The following is an 11,835-nucleotide window of genomic DNA, read 5'->3' as shown; positions in this document are numbered from 1 at the left end:
TACCATTTCTAATTGACTACCACATCTCTCTGTCTGTCTATCTCTCTCTTGTAGTCAACACAGTCTAAATAAAGACGAGCGGTTCCATCTATTGTTCCCGGCTCGTCTTTGATAAGGAAATCCAAAATAACCTGTTGTCCAGGGGCATCAGGCATGCGACACCTGTTGCAAGACCTCCCAGAGAAACATACGCACACACACACATGCACGTGCAAAAATACGCACGCCCCTCCCCTCGATCTTGGTGACAGCACATAGGGTGTGTGGTGCGATCAATGGCGTGCATGTAGGAGAGAACATGCCAGGCCTTACGCTGCTCCGCCCAACAGTCCCAGTAGACATTGGCATTGAAGATAAAGGAAGGCTGCTGCTATATTAAGCGCTGTTATGGCTCTTTGAAGGACACTCGCCTACTTGTTGTGTCCTCTTGGCTCATGTTGATGCTTCCGCTAACAAGTGCTAAGAGGGCACAAATATGACATTTGACGTGTTGCTGTTGCCAGATGCTCAGCTCCATGTTAACATTTTTGCTGTCTTCTCAGATGAACTGGAAAGCTACAATTGGGCCAGCAGCAGTGTACATGGACTTTTGAAGGGCCACATGCTCACAGTTACAAAGAGGGAACCTTTTTTTCCCTTTCGTTTTCCAGTTAGCGTCTTGACCATTTTTAATCAAATTTGATGAAAATGAGTCATGCGAACGCTGTGGGTCCTCATCTGGATGCTGTGGGTCGTATATTTACATACATACATACATACATACATACATACATACATACATACATACATACATACATACCGTAATTTTTGTACTATAAGTCGCTCCGGAGTATAAGTCGCACCAGCCATAAAATGCACAATAAAGTGAAAAAAAAACATACATAAGTCGCATCGGAATGTAAGTCGCACTTCGGGGGCAAATTTATTTGTCAAAATCCAACTCCAAAAACAGACATGAACCAGCAACAACAGGCTAAACGATACGGTATGCTAATGTGACATATACACAAACGAGGAGCTGAGAACGGGCCTGACGTAAGATTCAGAGTTATTCAAGTAAGTATAACATAAATAACACGTTTATCAAACCATCTGTATCACTCCAATTCATTAAATCCATCGATCGTCCTTTATGTAAACAATGCCGCATATGCGCCGCGCCGCTGATGTCGGACTCGTAAATTGCATTTCTAATTATTCCACAGACCCATATAACGATATATAAAGTATATTTCAAATAACTATCATATTACAACATTATCAAACTATCTGTGTCACTCCAAATCATGAAATTCATCGATCAAATTCCTCGTCCTTTATGTCAACAACGCCGTGCGTGCGCTGCAGAGATCTAGTATATAACTATATAGTAGCGTTAACAAAGTACCAGGAATGACGTGGGTTTATACGTATAACAACAATATTATCAAACCATCTGTGTCACTCCAAATCATTAAATTCATCGATCTAATTCCTCGTTCTTTATGTCAACAATGCCGCGCGTGCGCTGCAGAGATCTGGTATATAACGATATTGTAGCGTTAACAAAGTACCAGGAAAGACGTGGGTTTATATAACAACAATATTATCAAACCATCTGTGTCACTCCAAATCATTAAATCCATCGATCAAATTCCTCGTCCTTTATGTCAACAACGCCGTGCGTGCGCTGCAGAGATCTAGTATATAACTATATTGTAGCGTTAACAAAGTACCAGGAAAGACGTGGGTTTGGTAAACGGCTCTTTATTTAACAAAACAAGAGTTCAACGAGCCAACAACTACTGAACTTCCAGCCACGGAGGTGGAAGAGAGCTACATATAATAGGACCGGGCGTGCGTAAAAGCCATGTCCGAGCCCCATCCACCGTTCCCGGACAGCCACCCGGCCGAGCGCCGGCCCCCGACTTCCATCCACGGAGGTGAAAGAGAGCTCTCGTCGAGAAGGACCGGGCGTGCGTAAAAGCCATAATAGTTTTTCAAATCTTCTGTGTCACTCCAAATCATTAAATCCTTCAAACTCTTCGTTCTCCGTGTCACTTACAAACAAAGCCGCTAATGACGCCGGTAGTACGTGGGGCCCTTCGTCATTTTCGTCATCCTGTGATCGAATCCTTTGTCCTTTATGGAAACAACTGCCGCGCGGCACGGGTGACGTCACTTGCAGTTCAAATGACAGTAATCCCTTGCTACATCGCGGTTCATTTATTGCGGTTTCACTACATTGCGGATTTTTGAATTTTGAAAATTTGTGAAAAAAAATCACATATAAGTCGCTCCTGAGTATAAGTCGCCCCCCTACCCAAACTATGACAAAAAACGCGACTTATAGTCCGAGAATTACGGTACATACATACATGCATACTGCACAGAAATAAAGTAATTGTACTGTAATTTAAACACGTAATACATTCTCTCTTCTTCTCAGATGCACTATTCAATTTTTCCTTCTGTTGGAAGAGCCTGCGGTGAAACGCTGCACAACATGCTGCAGATTGTTTCACTGCCCCCTCTGTCCCAAAGACATCTATAAACCAAGCCTGCCATCAAGACTTCAGCAGCATTTGGATGTGCACATAAAAAAATGCCATCGCTTTTGGAGGTAATGTCATTTTAAAGATTAAAGCACATGCATGAAATTGTGTCATACAACTAATTTGTCCTCTAATCAAAAACATTTCTTGGCTTAAAATACAAAAAAACACCCACCTCATCTACTGCGAAGCCCAAAATGAGTCTGCAGCAGACGACAATATCCCCATCTCCAGCCCTGACTGTTCTACTGCAGCAACTCAATGGAGTTTTATTCTGATACTGCCCAAGAGAATAAAGGTAAAAAAGTAACCTCCTCTGTGTTGTTACTTGTTGGAAGAGAAACTTGGCCAGACACATCCACTCCACCAAATCAAAGGAAGTAACAGAAAGTGATTACCGTATTTTCTGGACTATAAGACGCACCAGACTGTAAGGCGCACCTTCAATGAATGGCCCATTTTAAAACCTTATATAAGGCGCACTGGACTATAAGGCGCACCATTAATGCATCATGTCAGATGTTTAATCCAAATCAAATCATTCTCCATTTTATCTTTTTTATTTCGACTTCACATGCAACAAACTACTTTATAATCACAAAATAATGATCCATAGTCTTTTGGATTGATGATTCATAGTCTTCAGCAGGCCACTTATGATGGATTTCATGACACAATGCTTCGGGCCAGTTTAAATTTAGGAATTTGGTCCATAATCAAGGCGCACCGGACTATAAGGCGCACTATCGGCTTTTGAGAAAATTTTAGGTTTTTAGGTGTGCCTTATAGTCCAGAAAATACAGTATTTGAAACGTATCACTGTGGACCCACAAATGGAATTTCTGCTGTCCAAAAATGGAAGACATGGCTTTTCAATCACCGTACATGTCCAAAACAAAAACTGGGGTGAAGTGCAAAATGTTCAATGTGAGTTGGAGCAGTGTTTCTCAACTTTTTCTCATCCACGGCACACCTTTTCTTTGGAAAAAATCTTGAGGCACACCACCACCAAAAATTTGTTAAGTATTACACCAGCTTCTATATTAAATTTGGTTACGTTATGATGAAGGACGTTGTGAACGTGCTATATTATATTATTATTATTATTATGATATATCATATTATAGTTATAGACGGTGTAAGGAATAAACCATTGAAAGTGTTTGCGATTAAAATCCAGAAGAATGAACATGACTGTGTTTACTGTCTTAGACTAGCTCTATAAATATTGCGACAAAGAACAAAGTCACGTTTAAAGACGCCCTGCTGTTCTGGCAATAGCTGAGTGGTTATCACAGTGAAGGCGTTACGACTTAACTGTATACTTAGTGCTGGTAGAAAATGCACAATCCAGGTTCTTTGGTCGAACTATATGTTGGGATTTCGGTCAGTCCATAAACCCACGACGGTTATCACATTGGTTGGGTACCACTGAGTTGGAGGAATGCATTCAGTACAGAAAAAATTGGATTCTGAAGTAGGTTAGCATACACACCTAACTTCCGCTCTTTACTGATTGGTACTGATACTACTGCTAAAGAAAAAAACTCAAAGAATGGTGCAGTTAAAATACTTTGGCAAGTCAAAGAAGGCATTGCAACCTGCTTTAAAAGGCAAAGTAATGCTCAGGCAGCCCATGTCCAACTCTCATTTCAGGCACATGTGAAGTACATCTCGTTTTCAGTCCATGAGCCAGATTTACATTCCTACAATCGCCTTGGAAAGTTATTTGTGTCGTATAATTCCAAAGCAATCAAATGGCATTGCCCTTGTTCCAAAGCAAAGATGTGCACACAAAAAAGTAAATGGTGTTTGTTTTAAAGAAACCGGGATGCTTTTAGAACTGAGAAAACACTTTTTTCTTCTTTTTTTTTTCTTTTTTGTCTATTTTGCATAAGACCCGGATGGAGAGCATGGTCTGTGTGATTGGAGACATGCAGCAGAGTGAGTTGAGGCAAATAAGATCCTCTTCTCTGCCAAAGTGGACCTGCCCAATGTTCTTTGCATGGGAGAGGAGAAACAGGCGAGAGACAATTCAGCAATATACTGTATAAGACTTTGAGTGGAAGACATGAGTGATGAAATAAAATAAGAATTTCTGAAAAGTTTCCATTTCAAATTCACAGCATTCAGGACCTCACTGCATTCTGGGAGAAAGCAGTTTATAAAAACAATTATTTAACATATTGTGAGTGTCCCAGAAAATAATAAAGAAATGTAACAGTCTCTGATCAATTTTCTATAAACTTCAGTACTAACAATATCGCTATTGTTATATCAAAGGGAATGAGTCCTAATCTTCACAGACACTTCTGCAACCTAAACATGTTATCTTCTTCAAATGACCAATAAGCTCTTCTTTTCTGAACTATTTAACTTAAATTATGTTGATAACAAGTTATTGAAGTATGCTAGTGTGGTAATAATTGTACAGTGGGGCACTGGCCACCCCTGGCAGATACTCTCAAAATTTATGAGCAGAACCCCCTTGTTCCAGCAAAATTCTCTGTCTAGCTTCAGAGAATTCTATTAACTCCCAGTTCCCACACCTGTGGGTCTTATCCGATACTTCCCTTCTTCTCATAGATTATTGTTGACGGGGCCTATCTTTCTTTATTGTATGCGAGTATCATAGCAAAACCTATCTGTTGAAGTAATTGTAAGAGTTATCCCATATTTACTCAATATTACTGGTGTGTTGTGTTAGTTTGGTAAGAAAAGAAACTTAGCAATAGAAAGTCTAGTTGCATTGTTCCACAGGAAAACGGCACTCGGCAGCTTCGTGATATCTCACTCACTGCGGCTGAGGAGATGTCAACCTGCGGAGGAGGAACGAGACAGGAACCAGACCCCGACTGTCGGGGTCACGGATGAGGTGACACAGCCCCTGTCTGCTTGAACAACAATCCATTTATTACAGATTACAGTGATCGCAAACAACAAAAAGACTATGGATTATTATTTTGTGATTAGGAAGTAATTTGTTGAAATACAAAAGATAAAATGGAGAATGATTTAATTTGGATTAAAAATCTGACATTATGCAACCTGGCCTGTTTACTGCAGTTGAAACACCAATATCACCCTTCTAATTAATACAACAATAATAAAACAAACTTAATACAGCTAATAAAAAATGAATTCAACTTTCATAAAATTGTTTATTTGTATTCAATTTATTATTATTGTAATCTTTAACTTTTCTGGTAGTGCAATTGACAATAGATTCTCATTTGCAATATCGACCTATCTGCAGACAGCAATGAATATCGTTACATATTTACAGGTTCATTTCGAATGGTCATGAGTTGAGGAATGTCGGTGCGAATGAAGGAATGTCGGTGCGAATGATCGGCCCCTATACATTTTCGTCTAACCAAATCTGGCCCGCTTCGCAAAGAGTTTGGACACCCCTGCCCTACATGGAAGCGCGATGTGTTGTGTTGGGTTCTTTTGCAAGTAAAGACTGCTTGCTTGCTTGCTTGCTTGCTTTGGGTTCACGGGGAGCCAGGCTCTTTTTTCACTGGACATAGTCTGTCCTCTAGCGGTAATTAATGTGAACTATAATGCTATGGATGACACCACACAATATATATACATTTCAAACTCGGGTTATACTGTAGTTTTAATGTCGGAGTTGAAACTAGTGTTCTGCAGTCAGAATTGTTTTCTTGATGTTAGAAAGCTAAGTGTACTTAAACTGATTTATTGAAAGTATACGTTATGCTAAGAAATGTTTTCTAAGTAAAGAAACATACACAGTTATTTGTCGTTCAGAAGCGAACCAGAACTTCATTTTGAAATGCACCAGAAGTTGTGCATATTTTCCTTGAAGTGACTTGACAACTAATGATCTTGAGAGACGTTATAACTCTACTCGCGTCATCCAGGTGAATCTTTCTCCTCTCATGCTCATGGAAGCAATGACTGTAAGTTATCATCGTTTTGTAGGATAACTTTATTACTGTTTATAAGAATACTGTGGAGGAAACTGTTTTTGTTGTTTCCATTTGCAGTTTCACTCGTGTTTTACACTGGAATGTGAAAATAAAGGGAGCAAGACGCTCTGAATTATGACTCAAATTTATACATGAGTTTGGCTTGCTGATGAACTGTGATAACGTACACGAAGTACAAAACCCACAGGGACTAGCTTGCAGTTTCCGAATGCCATACGTGATGAGTGTAAACATTTGCTTTAACGATTGAAGTGCCACAAAAAAAAATGCTTACAGCACCTGGTATTCCCAGGGTGTCTCCAATCCAAGTACTCCGAATTTGAGAATATTTGTCATTTTCACATTTCCTGAGTGTTGTTAGTCACCTAAATGTTGAACAGATGCTGTGATGTACCGAAGTAAAATTCCTTGTTTGGCACGCTCAAACATGGCGAATAAAAACTCTTGAATCTTGAAAAGGTTTCTTAACACATTTGACGTGTGGAGGAAAAAAAAAAAGCTTTCAGCACCTGGTATGCCCTGATGGTCTCCCATCCTTGTCACAACCAGGTCCGAAACAGGCTTTCTTCCAAGACTTTTAGTGTTGCATGGAAACATGGCTATCATGAAAAGTTATTGACAGTTTTTATGGGGTAGCACGAATTTGCCGTTGCGACATGCATTTTGCTGTCTCAAAGTAAATGTCATGAAAAGGGGGAAAACACTACATGGAAGCGCAATGTGTTGTGTCGTGTTGGCTTCTTTTACGAATAAAGACTGCTGCTTTGAGTTCACAGGGAGCCAGCCCTTATTCACTGGACATAGTCTGCCCTCTAGCGGTTAGAAATGTGGACTACAATGCTATGGATGACGCCACACAATATAGGTTTCTAATTCTGTGTAACTGCCGAAGTCTACATGCAATTTATCTTTCGCCACTAAACCCATGTAGTGATTTGCGACTCCAGATTTAGTTCAAGGAGTGGCACGTGAAAAGGTAGGTTTTTATCTTCTGATGTCATTAAAATGTGCATCTCATTTATTAAAATTGTGTTGTGCCATGTGATGAACCGGTTAATGGGTGAGTTGTCAAATAAGACATGTTCTTTTCCTCCTTTAACAACACAGACTCAAAGCCTGGAGAAAAGAGGAGCATCTGTATTAAAAACTGACTGATCTCCACAAGGTACAGATTGATTCTAGACTTATTCTTGATTGTTGAAGTAATCACAACTGTCTTGCGTTATCTTTGGAAATTGGTGGTTTGAATATACAGGAATCCCTCGTACGTCGTGGTTCGTTTATTGCGGTTTCATTACATCGCGGATTTTTTTTCCAAATTAAAAACAATTATCATTCAAAATAAAACTTCTAATGTGGGGAATTATGGCACAAAAGTTGCCCACACGCCAGCAGAAGCCAGGGAGTGCCCACACAATTGCAGTGCGTTCAGTTGTACCTTTTTATAAAATTTTTTTTATCATAATAAGAGTTTGAAAAACAGATTTACAGTGTTTGCAACTTGTTATCGAAAATTTGTTATATTAATGAGTTCTTAAAACATATTTACAGTATGTACACTTGTACCTTGTTATAAAAAAATATATCATAAAAGCTGTTCTAAAAACGTATTTACACTATGTGTTAAGAATTCTCCATGTTATGTTGTTCAGTCGTGCTTTGATTTGAGGTAGGGTGCTGTTGCGTGTTGTGCATCGTGCACACATCGTGTCCGTTGTTGAACCAGGAAAAACAAAGATGTGAAGTATGAAGTTGGTTCATTATTGGCAAAATCTTGGGTTGTGTAATGGTGGTCAGTACACAGGGCACGACAGCAGATGAAACACCAAATTCCTTCTACAGGTCAGTTTGCTTTATACTGTCCAGAAAAGGCGGGAAATGTCACCTGACCATTTGGTATCTGAGAGTGTGGGGACGTCACCTCTGTGTGTGTGTGTGTGTGTGTGTGTGTGTGTGTGTGTGTGTGTGTGTGTGTGTGTGTGTGCGCGCGTGCGTGCGTGCGTGCGTGCGTGTCAATGTGCGTGTGTGTGTGTGCGCGCGTGCGTGCGTGCGTGCGTGTCAATGTGCGTGTGTGTCTGTGTGTGTGTGAGTGCTACTGTATGTGTGTGTGTGTTTATACATTTCTGTGTGTTGTATTCGTGTTCTGATTGAGCAGTTATGTTTATATAAAATAATGAGATTTTCACACGAGTATTAAAACGTATATGAGATTGTCTAACCGAACAAAATATGTACATATTGCTGTTGCTCTCTCTTCAGTGCTTTATTTTGAAGGCCGGTTTCAGGGGATACCACTTCCTGTTTCACGTTCGTGTACATACATGTTACAGTGATACAGTAGTAATTGACGATGTAAGTTGGTCTCCTAAAAAGAGAAGTGAACGTATGTCTAACCTTTAGGACAATGTAGTATTGCTCCAAATGTTGGTTTACATTCTTTTAGAGGTCCGTTTTCACGTGTTAGCATGATCGCAAATTAGCATTTTTCCGCTAACTCGTTACCCTGCCCAGTACTTCATGTTAACATGTTACACGCACACACGTATAATATTTATATTTTCAATATTTATGCAAAAAATCTGTAGGTTATTTATACTATCAATGTACTATTTACATGTTTGAAACATTTATTTAACGTTCTTATAATAAAATATGCACTTAAATGGTTTCATATACATTTATAGACACAATAAATGTACAGATGAGCGAGTGACCTTACTTTGCGGATTTCACTTATCGCGAGCGACTTACATGTGATTTTTTTCAAAAATTTTCAAAATTAAAAAATCCGCGATGTATTGAAACCGCGATAAACAAACCGCGATCTAGCAAGGGATTACTGTCATTTGAACTGCAAGTGACGTCACCGGTGCCGCGCGGGGGTTGTTTACATAAAGGACAAGGGATTCGATCACGGGATGACGAAGATGATGAAGGATTTAATGATTTGGAGTGACACAAAGTTTGAAAAACTTATTTATGTTATAGTATATTTTATTTTGTGTAGCAACTTGTACATGTTCTTATCGTTACAGGTCAGTAGTTGGCTCGTTGAACTCTTATTTTGTTAAATAAAGAGCCGTTTATACCAAACCCACGTCTGTCCTGGTACTTTGTTAACGCTACAATATAGTTATATACTAGTTCTGTGCGGCGCGCAGGCGGCGTTGTTGACATAAAGGACGAGGAATTTGATCGATGGATTTAATGATTAGGAGTGACACAGATGGTTTGATAATATTGTTGTTATCCATCCATCCATTTTCTGAACCGCTTTGTCCCCACGGGGGTCGCGGGCGTGCTGGAGTCTATCCCAGCCGTCATCGGGCAGTAGGCGTGGGACACCCTGAACCGGTTGCCAGCCAATCGCAGGGCACACAGAGACGAACAACCATCCGCACTCGCACTCATACCTAGGGACAATTTTTAGAGTCTTCAATCGGCCTACCAAGCATGTTTTTGGGATGTGGGAGGAAACCGGAATGCCCGGAGAAAACCCACGCGGGCCCGGGGAGAACATGCAAACTCAACACAGGGAGGGCCGGAGGTGGAATCGAACCCACACCCTCCTAACTGTGAGGCGGACGTGCTACCCAGTGCGCCACCGAGCAGCCAATATTGTTGTTATATGATAGTTATTTGAAATATACTTTACATATCGTTATATGGGTCTGTGGAATAATTAGAAATGCAACTTACAGCGAGTCCGATGTCAGCGGCGCGGCGCATATGCGGCGCATTCTCGGCATTGTTTACATAAAGGACGATCGATGGATTTCATGAATTGGAGTGACACAGATGGTTTTATAAATGTGTTATTTATGTAATAGTTATTTGAATAACTGAATGTTACTCAGGCCCGTTCTCAGCTCCTCGTTTGTGTATATGTCACATTAGCATACCGTATCGTTTAGCCTGTTGTTGCTGGTTCATGTCTGTTCTTGGTGTAAATTTGCCCCGAAAGTGCGACTTATACTCCGGTGTGACTTATATATGTTTTTTTTTTCACTTTATTGTGCATTTTATGGCTGGTGCGATTAATACTCCAGAGCGACTTATAGTCCGAAAAATACGGTAATTGGAAAATGGTTCATTTGAATCTTGCAGCGAACATTTGCTTCATTCTTCAACAGCTAAGAAGTGAGTGTGAAATGCCCATGACAGGTAAGAGTAAGAAAGTTTTTTTTTTTTTTTTGTAGGTATTAGTTGTTTAAAAAGGTCGTAGCTGCAGTAATTTAAGTGAGTATTTTATTTCTATTTCTCTTTATTCTCAGAGTTTCTGAAGGTCATCGTGGAGACCCTTCTGGCAACCCCTTGGCTGAGGAGCCTTGTTCATAATGTGACGCAGAGGGTGGATGGTTGCCCATGACTGATCTGGAGACCTTTGACATGATGTCCAAGGAAACAAATGAAAAACAGGATGCAAGACTAAATGACAGAATGATTATGCTTGGAATTGGTTTGTCAAGATTTTGGATGTTGTGGTCCTCCCTTCACTCTTGACAGCTTACAAATGGAACCTGTAGGGTTCCGTATGGTTTAACTGCTGTACTATCAAAGTCATTGACTTTTCAGTTATTTTTTGCTTGCTTTACAAGAAAAAAAGTCCTCAATTCAATTTTGTACACTCTTAATTCCACTCTACTGAGACACTGTTCATAATTCCCTGTATACAGATTGCAAAACAGTCTCGTGTTGGGAGGGGCTGATTTGAAGACCTGCATGTTTCCAAGAAGACTGATTAGTTTGCATCTGTACTGTAGATTAGAAAAGACAACAGTGAAGGGTTACAATGTGATGGCGTAATACTGCTCTCAATGTTGACATTTTTTTTCTGTTGTCGACTCTACACAAATGACAATGACAACGTTCAATATGCGTGGTCGTGTGACTCGTGCAGAGGGCCCTTGAGAAGACTGCTCTAATAGCGCTGGTAAATAAAAAAAAAAAACTGTCTGCTCATTCCTGTGCAATTGCTTCATGTTCGAAATGTGCGACTGACGTGACATACATCAAGGAAAAACAATTTTACAGGTCGTCATTTTTTTCATATTCATATTTCTTTTACAGAGTAATACCAAGGTCGTCTTTTTTTTCATATTCATATTTCTTGGCAGAGCAATCCCAAGGTCTACAATGGTCCATCAAGTTCAGCTGTTGGGGACACGCACAAAGAGGCCACGGATGATAAAACAGGGAGAGCAATGGCTTTAAAAATAAAACAGGCTCCAGCGCTGAGTAGCAGAGGGGGCTATCAAAAGCCCACAAGAGGCGCGTCTATAGCATAGCAGTAGAAAAGAGGTCTATCCCGTAGATGTCTACGGGGTAGACGTCTATGAAAC

The 11,835-nt window shown here is 40.1% G+C and overlaps 1 long non-coding RNA gene across 1 annotated transcript; it reads left to right on the top strand.

Moving 5' to 3' along the window:
* Positions 1-6,412: 6,412 nt before the first annotated feature.
* Positions 6,413-11,439, top strand: LOC147050478 (uncharacterized). The gene is made up of 3 exons (XR_015067431.1): positions 6,413-6,463; positions 7,601-7,658; positions 10,768-11,439. It is a non-coding gene; the product is annotated as an uncharacterized LOC147050478 (long non-coding RNA).
* Positions 11,440-11,835: the final 396 nt, after the last annotated feature.

The sequence above is a fragment of the Syngnathus leptorhynchus genome, chromosome 10 (genome assembly GCF_054491065.1).
Source record: "Syngnathus leptorhynchus isolate UIUO chromosome 10, UIUO_Slep, whole genome shotgun sequence".
Classification (NCBI taxonomy): Eukaryota; Metazoa; Chordata; class Actinopteri; order Syngnathiformes; family Syngnathidae; genus Syngnathus; species Syngnathus leptorhynchus.
Note: the sequence above shows the minus strand (reverse complement) of the source record. Positions and strands in the feature narration are given on the sequence as shown.